Source organism: Ahaetulla prasina, chromosome 1 (genome assembly GCF_028640845.1).
Source record: "Ahaetulla prasina isolate Xishuangbanna chromosome 1, ASM2864084v1, whole genome shotgun sequence".
NCBI lineage: Eukaryota > Metazoa > Chordata > Lepidosauria > Squamata > Colubridae > Ahaetulla > Ahaetulla prasina.
In genome coordinates this window covers 368,921,847-368,935,594 of record NC_080539.1, presented here as the reverse complement: position 1 = coordinate 368,935,594, position 13,748 = coordinate 368,921,847, and positions in this window count along the sequence as shown.

Sequence of the window (13,748 nt, the reverse complement as noted above, 5' to 3'; positions counted from 1 at the left end):
AAGGTAGAAGAGGGAAGAGTGTTAAAAAGGGGGGTGGTGACTGGGCAAGCCCGACTAATTGTATATAACTGTACATTGGATGAATTATTTGATATGATTGTAAAAATAAAACTTTTTATAAAAAAAAAATAAATATTGGAAACCACAAATCCCTTTTGACATTTCTCTCCCTCTCCCCCCCCCCATCTCTCTGTCTGCCTTGGCCGCTTCTCCATCCCCCCGCCGTCGTCCTTACCTTCTCAGGCCAGGTGAAGAGTGACTGGGAGGGAAGGGCGAGGGGCGGGGCCAGCCAATGGTGGGATCACCCAACAGGGAGCCATAGCAAGGGCCCAGAGAGCCACATGCAGCTCTGGAGCCGCAGGTTGCTGACACCCGGACTAGCCAAACCCAAAATCTGCAGCCGCTCTTCATATGGTTTCGTCTCCCAGCCTTTGATCCTCTTTGTTGCTCTTGTCTGAACTTTTTCCAAAGTCTCAACGTTGTTTTTGTTTTGTTTTGTTTTGTTTTTTGTAGTATGGTGACCAAAACTGGTTGCAGTATTCCAGGCGTGGTCTTATTACAGCTTTATAAAGGGGTACTAATACTTCGCGTGATCTTGATTCTACGCCTCTGTTTATACAACCGAGGATTGTATTAGCCCTTTTTTTGGGCGGCTGCTGCTGCACACTGCTGGCTCATATTCAAATGATCATCCACTATGTCGTGTCCCACTCCTCCGCTGACGACCGGGTCAGGGAAATCCGAATCAGGTGTGCCTCTGCAGCTCTGCCAAAGTCCTAGCAAAGTTCTCAAGGCAGGCAGGAGACCAGAAAGTGACTTCAGCAAGATATGTTAGACTTTGCCTGACTCAGAGAATGCCAGAAAGCAGATCCTTTATATAGGCCATGGGGTGTGGCTCCATGACTCAGCACTTATCCAGGCCTGCCCCTCCCTTCCTTCTGTTGCCTCCGTCTATCAAGTCTTCTGACGCGAGGATCACTCCAGTCTGCAGCTGTTGGTAATTGACTTTCCTCAGGCTCACATGCTGTGGGAGAGGGGGAGGGGTCTAGTTGCTCCGTTTGCCTGGGCATGGAGCCAGAGCTGGGGGCTGGAGATACTTCTTCCTCCTAAGCCTGTCTGGGCATGGAGCCAGAGCTGGGGCCGGGAGGCATACTAGGACATTCCTCAGCGTTCAAAAGCAGATAAGAAGGCCCCAGCTGCGGTGAAAGCGGACGAGACACAACACACTAGGACTCCAAGGTCCCTCTCACACGGTTACTGTTTTTGAGCCCAGTCTCGCCTAACCTGTACTTGTACCTTTGGTTTTTCCTGCCTAAATGCAAAGGTTTGCTTTTCTCCACATTAAAATTCATGTTGTTGGATAGGGCCCATGGTTCAAGTCTGTCAAGATCCTCCTGTATCTTGAGCCTATCTTCTGGAGTGTCGGCTATTCCTGCCAGTTTAGTGTCATCTGCAAATTTGATGAGTTCCCCTTCTATTCCCTCATCTAAGTCATTTATAAAGGTAAAGGTTCCACTCGCACATATGTGCTAGTCGTTCCTGACTCTAGGGGGTGGTGCTCATCTCCATTGCAAAGCCGAAGAGCCAGCCCTGTATTTGTTCCTAGGCCACAGTTCAGAAGTTTTCCGTCTCCTTTCAGTTTCCCTCTCAAGCCAATTTTCCCAGGAGGTTCTGGTGGTCTCCTATCCCATGTTCAGCCAAGTATCCCGGCTCTGTCTCCCCAACACCACACTATTAACCAGAGCATATAAAACATTTGCTAGACCAATTCTAGAATACAGCTCGCCTGTTTGGAACCCTCACCACATCTCTGACATCAATACAATTGAACGTGTCCAGAAATATTTTACAAGAAGAGTTCTCCATTCCTCTGAAAACAATAGAATACCCTATCCCATCAGACTTGAAATCCTAGGCTTAGAAAACTTGGAACTCCGTCGCCTTCGACATGACCTAAGTTTAACTCATAGAATCATCTATTGTAATGTCCTTCCGGTTAAAGACTATTTCAGCTTTAATTGCAATAATACTAGAGCAACTAATAGATTTAAACTTAATGTCAACCGCTTTAATCTAGATTGCAGAAAATATGACTTCTGTAACAGAATCATCAGTGCTTGGAATACTTTACCTGACTGTGGTCTCTTCCCATAATCCTAAAAGCTTTAACCAAAAACTTTCTACTATTGACCTCACCCCATTCCTTAGAGGACCATAAGGAGCGTGCAAAAGCGCACAAACATGCCTACCGTTCCTGTCCTATTGTTTTTCTTTTCTTCTTCCTATATATATATATGCTTATACCTCCTAACATTTACTCATATATATGTTTATATACTATATAATCTTTTTGTATGATGTTGTGACAAAATAAATAAATAAAATAAATAAATAAATAAGTTTTCCGTCTCCTTTCAGTTTCCCTCTCAAGCCAATTTTCCCAGGAGGTTCTGATGGTCTCCTATCCCATGTTCAGCCAAGTATCCCGGCTCTGTCTCCCCAATATATCTGCTACCTTATGTTTTACTCAGCAAATGCCATTTTTTCTTGTTTTGTGATTACGAAGAAATAGCAGTGCTCTCTCTCTCACTTTTTCAATTTCCCTTTTTTTCTCTCTTTCCCTGATTTTCCCTCTCCCTCTCTCCTTTCTCACACTTTCTCTCTCATTCTTTCAATTTCTCTCTTTCTTTTTTTCTCTTTCTCTCCCTGATTTCTCTCTCCCCCCTCTCCCTCTCTCTCTCTCTCTCTTTCTCTCTCACTCCTTCTCTATTTTTTCACTCTCTCTTTCCCACTCTCTCTTTCTCTCACTCTTTCAATTTCTCTCTCCCTTTCTGGTTTCTTTTTTTGTCTCTTTCTTTCTCCCTCTGTTTTTGTCTCTCTCTCTCTCTCTTTTTTTATTATTGTTTTTTATTTATAACACAACACAACGTAACAAACACAAAACATGTAACATACATTCCCTTTTTACAACTGTTTCATAGCGGTGATCTCCTAATAGTTACATTTTCTCCCATTTCCCTTTATGAAATTTGTATCCTGCTTGTCCCATTATCTCTTATTACTCTATGGTTCCTATCACTCATAATATTAAATTTATACATTTTATACACAGACGTCTTGCACTTATTGTTTCTCCCTTTTCATCGCTGTTCGTTTTTTCTAGTCTCCAGCCACTTGTACCATTTAGAATAGAATAGAATAGAATAGAATAGAATAGAATTTTATTAGCCAAGTGTGATTGGACACACAAGGAAGTTGTCTTGGTGCATATGCTCTCAGTGTACATAAAAGAAAAGATACGTTCATCAAGGTACAACATTTACAACACAATTGATGATCAATATATCAATATAAATCATAAGGATTGCCAGCAACAAGTTATAGTCATACAGTCATAAGTGGAAAGAGATTGGCGATGGGATTTATCCCATATTATGTAATATTCTGTATCTTCCTTATCTTTAATTCCCTTTGTTAATTTCTCTCTCTCTCTCTCTCTCTCTCTCTCTCTCTCAATATTTCTCTCTCTGTCCCTCTCTCTCCTTTCATGGGAACGTGTCAATGCCAAGAAATAAAGATCTATCCGACAACGCTTAAAGTTGTGCCTGATATCAGCAACACCCATCGCCAGCTGGTGAGAAGGACATTTAGAAAATGCTGGGGTGGCGAAGAACACCAGTTGCATAACCGTGAGCTTTTCTCTGAACTTTTCTCAACAACTGTGAGCTGTGACACCTTCTCCACTCATTCTGTCCCACACCTGCACCTTCCATCTGTTCTGTTGCAAAATGCGTAGAGATTTCCATGTGCAGAAACAGGTGGTTCTGTTTTTACTTCTACCACCGGACCTCGGAGGAAAACACAGGGGGGGGGGTTTCTGTTGCCCCCAGAGTCAAACCCCGTGATGTAGGCACATTTTTTTTTAAAAAATAGAATAGAATAGAATAGAATAGAATAGAATAGAATAGAATAGAATAGAATTTTTTATTGGCCAAGTGTGATTGGACACACAAGGAATTTGTCTTGGTGCATATGCTCTCAGTGTACATAAAAGAAAAGATACGTTCATCAAGGTACAACATTTACAACACAATTGATGGTCAATATATCAATATAAATCATAAGGATTGCCAGCAACAAGTTATAGTCATACAGTCATAAGTGGAAAGAGATTGGCGATGGGATTTATCCCATATTATGTAATATTCTGTATCTTCCTTTTCTTTAATTCCCTTTGTTAATTTCTCTCTCTCTCTCTCTCTCAATCTTTCTCTCTCTGTCCTCTCTCTCTCTCTCTCTCTCTTCTCTCTCACTCCTTCTCTATTTTTTCACTCTCTTTCTCTCTCTCTTTCTCTCACTCTTTCAATTTCTCTCTCCCTTTCTGGTTTGTTTGTTTTTTGTCTCTTTCTTTCTCCCTCTGTTTTTGTCTCTCTCTCTCTCTTTTTTATTATTGTTGTTTTTTATTTATAACACAACACAACGTAACAAACACAAAACATGTAACATACATTCCCTTTTTACAACTGTTTCATAGCGGTGATCTCCTAATAGTTACATTTTCTCCCATTTCCCTTTATGAAATTTGTATCCTGCTTGTCCCATTATCTCTTATTACTCTATGGTTCCTATCACTCATAATATTAAATTTATACATTTTATACACAGACGTCTTGCACTTATTGTTTCTCCCTTTTCATCGCTGTTCGTTTTTTCTAGTCTCCAGCCACTTGTACCATTTAGAATAGAATAGAATAGAATAGAATAGAATAGAATTTTTTATTGGCCAAGTGTGATTGGACACACAAGGAATTTGTCTTGGTGCATATGCTCTCAGTGTACATAAAAGAAAAGATACGTTCATCAAGGTACAACATTTACAACACAATTGATGGTCAATATATCAATATAAATCATAAGGATTGCCAGCAACAAGTTATAGTCATACAGTCATAAGTGGAAAGAGATTGGCGATGGGATTTATCCCATATTATGTAATATTCTGTATCTTCCTTTTCTTTAATTCCCTTTGTTAATTTCTCTCTCTCTCTCTCTCTCTCTCTCAATCTTTCTCTCTCTGTCCCTCTCTCTCCTTTCATGGGAATGTGTCAATGCCAAGAAATAAAGATCTATCCGACAACGCTTGAAGTTGTGCCTGATATCAGCAACACCCATCGCCAGCTGGTGAGAAGGACATTTAGAAAATGCTGGGGTGGCGAAGAACACCAGTTGCATAACCGTGAGCTTTTCTCTGAACTTTTCTCAACAACTGTGAGCTGTGACACCTTCTCCACTCATTCTGTCCCACACCTGCACCTTCCATCTGTTCTGTTGCAAAATGCGTAGAGATTTCCATGTGCAGAAACAGGTGGTTCTGTTTTTACTTCTACCACCGGACCTCGGAGGAAAACACAGGGGGGGGGTTTCTGTTGCCCCCAGAGTCAAACCCCGTGATGTAGGCACATTTTTTTTTTAAAAATAGAATAGAATAGAATAGAATAGAATAGAATAGAATAGAATAGAATAGAATAGAATAGAATAGAATAGAATAGAACAGAATTTTTTATTGGCCAAGTGTGATTGGACACACAAGGAATTTGTCTTGGTGCATATGCTCTCAGTGTACATAAAAGAAAAGATACCTTCATCAAGGTACAACATTTACAACACAATTGATGGTCAATAAATCAATATAAATCATAAGGATTGCCAGCAACAAAGTTACAGTCATACAGTCATAAGTAGAAAGAGATGGGTGATGGGAACGATGAGAAGATTAATAGTAGTGCAGATTTAGTAAATAGTTTGGCAGTGTTGAGGGAATTATTTGTTTAGCAGAGTGATGGCCTTCGGGAAAAAACTGTTCTTGTGTCTAGTTGTTCTGGTGTGCAGTGCTCTATAGCGTCGTTTTGAGGGTAGGAGTTGAAACAGTTTATGTCCTGGATGTGAGGGATCTGTAAATATTTTCACGGCCCTCTTCTTGATTCGTGCAGTATACAGGTCCTCAATGGAAGGCAGGTTGGTAGCAATTATTTTTTCTGCAGTTCTAATTATCCTCTGAAGTCTGTGTCTTGTTGGGTTGCAGAACCGAACCAGACAGTTATAGAGGTGCAAATGACAGACTCAATAATTCCTCTGTAGAACTGAATCAGCAGCTCCTTGGGCAGTTTGAGCTTACTGAGTTGGCGCAGAAAGAACATTCTTTGTTGTCCTTTTTTGATGATGTTTTTGATGTTAGCTGTCCATTTTAGATCTTGCAATATGATAGAACCTAGAAATTTAAAGGTTTCTACTGTTGATACTGTGTTGTCTAGTATTGTGAGAGATGGAAGTATGGGAGGGTTTCTCCTAAAGTCTACCACCATTTCTACGGTTTTGAGTGTGTTCAGTTACAGATTGTTTTGGTTGCACCACAAGGCTAGTCGTTCACATCTTTGTTCACAATTTGGCGCAACGACTGATTTAACCGATGTTCTGGATGTTCCACAATACAAGTAGTCCTCGACTTATGACCATTTTTATTTCGCGAACGTTCAAAGTTGTGGCAGTCCTGAAAAAAGGAACTTGGCAACGGTCCCAGCTTCCAGACGGTCGCACGCTCGCGATCCAGACAGTCGACAATGAGCTTGCATTTAGGATCGTTGCAATTTCTAGTTTTTAATTTCCTATGTAACCTTTCTTATGTCAACTCGCAAAGCATCCCTGGCTTGCAAGGGATGGCTTGCGAGGCAAGGGGGGATGGGAAGCCGACGAAGCAGCACGACAGCCAAATACAGAAGCACATCCAGACATATTTCTCTCAAGGCTGTCTCCCAGGGTTACCCACAGCAGCCAGAGGGGAGCGATCTCTACAACCCGCAAAATTGCTCCGTTGGTGAATGTGATTGATGACACACCCTGGGGGAAGCGGGGGAACAGGGTCATGATTGGGGCATAAATTACGTGGGGTCAGAGTTGGCTTCACTTGGAATATACTGTCTCCTAATAAATAACTGGATTTCTTTTGAAGCTTGGCTCCAGGCTCATGATTTAATTAGGGCATCCATCGAAACCCTGACATCTTAATTATAAGTATTTGATATTGTCCTTTTATCATGTTGGAAGTTGCCCAGACCTGCTTCACCAGTGTGACTAATAAATAAATAAACAACAAATAAATAAATGATAGTAATAAATAAATCAAAAAATATAACAAATAAATAAATGACAGTGGGACTAGATAAATGTGATAAATAAATAAATAATTTAGAATTGCCACCTCTGATCGGCAGCAGTTCTCCATCAGAAAAAAAAAACCACTTCTTCTTACGACCACGCCTCGACTTATGACCACAGTTTATTTATTTATTTATTATTTACATTTCTATACCGCCCTTCTCCGAAGACTCAGGGCGGTTTACAGTCAAGTTAAAAAGACATATACAAAAATTAAAACACAATATTTGAAATTTAAAAATCTGAAACCGTAAGGCCGAATATTAAAATAACAAGAAATAAAACCACTCAATTAAAAATTACTCTTAGGCCAACCCTGCTCGTTGAAACAAAAAAGTCTTGAGCTCGCGCTTAAAGGCCCGGAGGTCGGGAAGAAGGCGTAGCCCCAGAGGCAGTTCGTTCCATAGGGTAGGTGCCCCCACAGAGAAGGCTCTTCCCCTGGGGGCCGCCAGCCGACATTGTTTAGCTGACGGCACCCCGAGGAGACCCTCCCTGTGGGAGCGCACAGGTCGATGGGAGGCTATTGGCGGCAGTAGGCGGTCCCGTAAGTAACCTGGTCCTATGCCATGGACCTATGCCAGTTGAGCCCCAAATTTCTGTTGCTGAGGGAAACAGTTGTTAAGTGAGTTTCACCCTATTGTGCAACCTTTCTTGCCCCGGTTGTTAAGTGAATCACTGCAGTTGATAAGTTAGCAACCCAGTTGTTAAGCGAATCTGGCTTCCCCACTGACTCTGCTTGTCAGGAGGTCGCAAAAGGCGGATCCCGTGACCCAAGGGACCGTCATAAATACCAGCCAGTTGCCAAGCATTCAAATTCTGATCATTCCCTGGAGATGCTGCAACGGTTGTAAGTGTGAAAAACGGTCCTAAGTCAATTTTTTCCACTGCCGTCGTAACTCTCGATTGTCACCAAGTGAATGGTTATAAAATCAAGCACTACCTGATTCCCCGGTTGATTGATTGATTGATTTGCAGGACAAGAAATGGCAAGAACTCAGTCTTGGCTTGCAAACCATGGTCCGTTCTCGGCCTTCATCAGAGTAGGGAAGAACCTTTCTTCCAGAAGTGGGGCTGCTGCAGGGGATGGAAGACCGGTGTTTTTGAACCAAAGCTGAGTGTTCACATAACCTCATCTCCACCATGTTGAAACGTTCTCCAGGGTGGAGATGCAGCAAATGGCATTTCAGTGAAGCCCACCCACTCCAGCTCGGTTCAAAATCACGTGAAGTATTAGCTTAGTATTAGTGAAGTATTATAAAGCCTTAGTAAGGCCACGCCTGGATTCCTGCATCCAGTTTTGGTCCCCGTAGTACAAAAAAGATGTTGAGACTTTTGGAAAAAGTGCAAAGAAGAACAACTGAGAGGATTAAAGGCCTGGAGATATGAAGAAAGGTTGCAGGATTTGGGTTTGGCTAGTTTAATGAAAAGAAGGGCTAGGGGAGACATGATAGCCGTGTTCCAATATCTCAGGGGCTTCCCCAAAGAAGAGGGAGTCAAGCTATTCTCCAAAGCACCTGAGGGCAGGACAAGAAGCAATGGGTGGAAACGAATCAAGGAGAGAAACAACTTGGAACTAAGGAGAAATTTCCTGACAGTTAGAACAATGAATCAGTGGAACGACTTGCCTCCAGAAGTTGTGAATGCACCAACACTGGAAGTTTTTAAGAAGAGATTGGATAGCCATTTGTCTGAAATAGAGTAGGGTTTCCTGCCTGGGCAGGGGGTTGGACTAGAAGGCCTCCAAGGTCCCTTCCAGCTCTATTCTGATCGATGATCGATAGATTCTGGGCAGTTCAGAGAACCCCCAAATCCCACTTCCTAGCTGGCCCCTCCCACCCCACCGTGCCCCTCCCAGGAATCCCCATGCAGCCTGTTTTGGATGCAGGTAAGTGCAGGGCGCATACGGAGACTCGGGGAGGGCAAAAAACGGGCCTACTGAAAGCTCAGGAAGGCCGGAAACGGGCCCATTTCCAAAGGGCCTCCGGTGGATGGGGAGGTCATTTTCGCCTTGCCGGAGGCTTGAGGAAAGCCTCCAGAGATCGGGGAAGGCAAAAACGCCCCCCCACCATGGTGAGGATGTCTAGGCCACGCCCACCATGGTCACGCCCACCCAGCAACCGGGCAGAGGACCCCTTGCTAAAATTTTTGAAGCCCACCCCTGCTTTCTTCCCAGATCAGATGATGATAATATCGAATAGGTTTTTTAAGGGTTGTTTTTAGTTTTGGATTGTTGTTTTCTTTCTGTATTTTATTCCTGGCTGTACACCGCCCTGAGTCCTTCGGGAGAAGGGCGGTCTATAAATAAAAATATTCTATTCTATTCTATTCTATTCTATTCTATTCTATTCTATTCTATAATTATTATTATTATTATTATTATTATTATTATTATTATTATTATTATTATTATTATTATTATTATTATTATTATTATTATTATTATTATTATTTAATTTATATACCGCCCTTCTCCCGAAGGACTCAGGGCAGTTTACAGCCAGATAAAACCAACAATAAATAGATATAATACAATTAAAACCAATATTAAAAACCTATTAAATTTGGCCCATAATTAAAAGACATAAAAACCATAAAAACCCCATTAAAATTAATAATAATAGTGATAATTATAATAATTGTAATAATTATAATAATTATGCCAGAGGAACATTGGAGGATACGTATCTACTTCCAACCAATGGTGAAATGTAAAATTTGTTACTACCGGTTCTGTGGGCGTGGCTTGGTGGTGGTGGGGTAATGTGACTGGGTGGGTGTGCCCAACTTTTTTTTTTTTTTACTTTTAAAAGCATTTTTTCTACAACCTCTTCGGCTGAAGAGGTAGTACAAAAAATGCTTTTAAAAGGTTCTGATGATCCCAGCTGAGTTGCCTGATCGTCAGAACCTTTTAAAAGCATTTTTTTTACAACCTCTTCGGCCGAAGAGATTGTAGAAAAAATACTTTTAAAAGGTTCTGGCAATCCCAGCTGAGTTGCCTGATCGTCAGAGGCTTTTCTTTTCTTTTAAAAACATTTTTTTCGGCCGAAGAAAAAATGCTTTTAAAAGTTAAAAAAAAAAAAACAACCTCAGCTGGGCATGGGTGGCGGGGGCAGGGATTTTTGCTATCGGTTCTTCGAACCACCCGCCGCCATCGCTACCGGATCGGACAATCCTGTCTGAACTGGGAGCATTTCACCCCTGCTTCCAACTAATATATATACTCCCCAGACAAAACAGCTATTAACAGGCGCACAGAGAGAAGCTGCATTTGCACATCATTCAAAACAGTCGATATAGGTAGTCCTCGACTTACAACAGTTCAATTTAGTGACCGCTCTAAGTTACAGAGGCAATGGAAAAAATAACTTGTGAGTATTTTTCACATTTACGACCATTGTAGCATGCCACCTGTTGGTCACACGATCAAAATTCAGACGCTTGGCAACTGACTCACATTTATTTATTTTATTTTTTATTTATTTTATTTATTTTATTTTGTCATAACAATATATATAAGCATCACACAAAAGATTATATAGTATATAAACATATATATGAGGAAATATAAGGAGGTATAAGCATATATATATATTTGTTTTCTAAGGTTTTCGCGGGTGTTTGTATGTAGGTCTTTGGTTATTCGGGTTTTCTCCCAGGTAAAATTGGAAGTGTCTTGGCGACGTTTCGACGAAGTCTCATTCGTCATCTTCAGGCTTCAGCTTCGTGCTTCTGGGAGCAATGTGTGATTGCAGCTGTTTCTTCCTTTTTAACTGCTAGTGGGGGTTTGAACTGATTGGGTGGAGCTTGGCTGTGCTCTGATTGGATGGGGGTTTTTTTGTGCTCTGATTGGCTGGGGGTGTGTCCTGTTTGGGTGGGGGCTTGATTGTGCTCAGATTAGTCTGAGTTGCAGGGGGATTTGAGCTGGTGAGTTGCACTGCTGCTGTTTGGCTTCGTGTTCGTATATATATATAAGAAGAAAAAAAAGAAAAGAAAGAAAAACAATAGGACAGGAACGGTAGGCACGTTTGTGCGCTTATGCACGCCCCTTATGGTCCTCTTAGGAATGGGGTGAGGTCAATAGTAGAAAGTTTTTGGTTAAAGCTTTTAGGATTATGGGAAGAGACCACAGAGTCAAGTAAAGTGTTCCAAGCACTGATGATTCTGTTACAGAAGTCATATTTTCTGCAATCTAGATTAAAGCGGTTGACATTAAGTTTAATTCTATTGGTTGCTCTTGTATTATTGCGTGATCCCCTTTTGTGACCTTCTGTCAGGATTCACTTAACAGCCGTGTTACTAACCCAATCAACTCCCCGATTTGCTTAACAACTGCGGCAAGGAAGATCGTAAAATGGGACAAACTCACTTAACAACCGAAAATTTGAAGCTCAGCTGTGGTCGTAATTCAAGGAGCGCCTTCTCCACGGGGGGGAAAGTAGACGGGATTCTTTATCTTTTGCCTTTATCTTTATCCCTTTTGTCTCTCTCTCCTGTTCCTACCGTGCCCGCCATGTCTGGCAGGATCCAGCCGCTGAGGCTCTTTCAGAAGCAATACGGTAATTGTTGGTTTGGCAAAGGTAGATGCCAGAGTTTAAGAACCCAAGCAAATGTTTGCCTTTTCTTCCCAGGAGGGAGAAAAACAAATGACGGAAGAGGGCAAGTTTCTTTAGGACAAATACATGTCGTTGGAAGGTTTCCAGCGCTACCACAATTGTCGAGCCGTCAACCTTGCTCAGGGCTAGGCAAAGACGAAAGGAGAAGCAAAGTTTTCTGGGTGGGAGTTAAGCTGCTAAGCTCCTCCCCCTTCAGCCGGGAGCTCCGCCCCTTGGTTGGCACCCAACTATGAAAGTGAGATGCATCGTCTGGCTTATTTCCAAGCGATAAGGGGCATGCATAAGAGCACCGGTGTGCCTACCGTTCCTGTCCTAATGTTTGTTTGTTTATTTATTTATTATTTCAACTTTTATACCTGGGCCTCTGTGGCTCAGACTGTGGCTCAGACTGCTAAGGCAGTCTGTTATGAACAACAGCTGCCTGCAATTACTGCAGGTTCTAGTCCCACCAGGCCCCAAGGTTGACTCAGCCTTCCATCCTTTATAAGGTAGGTAAAATGAGGACCCAGATTGTTGGGGGCAATAAAAGTTGACTTTGTATATAAATATACAAATAGGATGAAGACTATTTCTAACATAGCGTAAGCCGCCCTGAGTCTTCGGAGAAGGGCGGGATATAAATGCAAATAAATGCAAATGCAAAAAATGCAAATACCGCCCTTCTCCCGAAGGACTCAGGGCGGTTTACAGCCAAGTAAAAAAACCACAATACAAAAGTTATTCATTTTGCGTGTTTATTTCATGCTTATACTTACATATATTGTTTAGTATGTGTTTGACAAAATAAATAAATAAATAAATAAATAAAATGTCAGTTCCTTAGCTCTACACTTACACACCACAAGGGCCTGGCGGGCATTTGTGCATTAATCGGCAATCTTAAAAACAACAGATCAGTATTTAACAGATGAATAGAGTTGGAAGGGACCTTGGAGGCCATCTAGTCCAACTCCCCATCCAAGCAGGAGACCTACACCATTTCTGACAAATGGCAGTCCAGTCTCTTCTTGAAAGTCTCCAGTGATGGAGCTCCCACAACTTCTGAAGGCAACTTCTGTTCCATGGGTTGATTGTTCTCACTGTCAGAAAAATTTATTTATTTATTTATTTGTCACAACAGTATATATAATACTGTATATATAATATATATAATATATTATATATTATATAATACAGTATATATAATACCTTGATGAACGTATCTTTTCTTTTATGTACACTGAGAGCATATGCACCAAGACAAATTCCTTGTGTGTCCAATCACACTTGGCCAATAAAAAATTCTATTCTATTCTATTCTATAAGCATAAGCATGAAATGACTATACGATATATAAGCATATAATTAGAACTGCAGAAAAAATAATTGCTACCAACTTGCCTTCCATTGAGGACCTGTATACTGCACGAATCAAGAAGAGGGCCGTGAAAATATTTGCAGATCACTCGCATCCTGGACATAAACTGTTTCAACTCCTACCCTCAAAACGACGCTATAGAGCACTGCACACCAGAACAACTAGACACAAGAACAGTTTTTTCCCGAAGGCCATCACTCTGCTAAACAAATAATTCCCTCAACACTGTCAGACTATTTACTGAATCTGCAATACTATTAATCGTTTCATAGTTCCCATCGCCAATCTCTTTCCACTTATGACTGTATGACTATAACTTGTTGCTGGCAATCCTTATGATTTATATTGATATATTGACCATCAATTGTGTTGTAAATGTTGTACCTTGATGAAGGTATCTTTTCTTTTATGTACACTGAGAGCATATGCACCAAGACAAATTCCTTGTGTGTCCAATCACACTTGGCCAATAAAAAATTCTATTCTATTCTATTCTATATAACCATAAGTATGTAATAACTATATGAAATTGGATACAATCAAGGGGAACATTAGGACAGGAACGG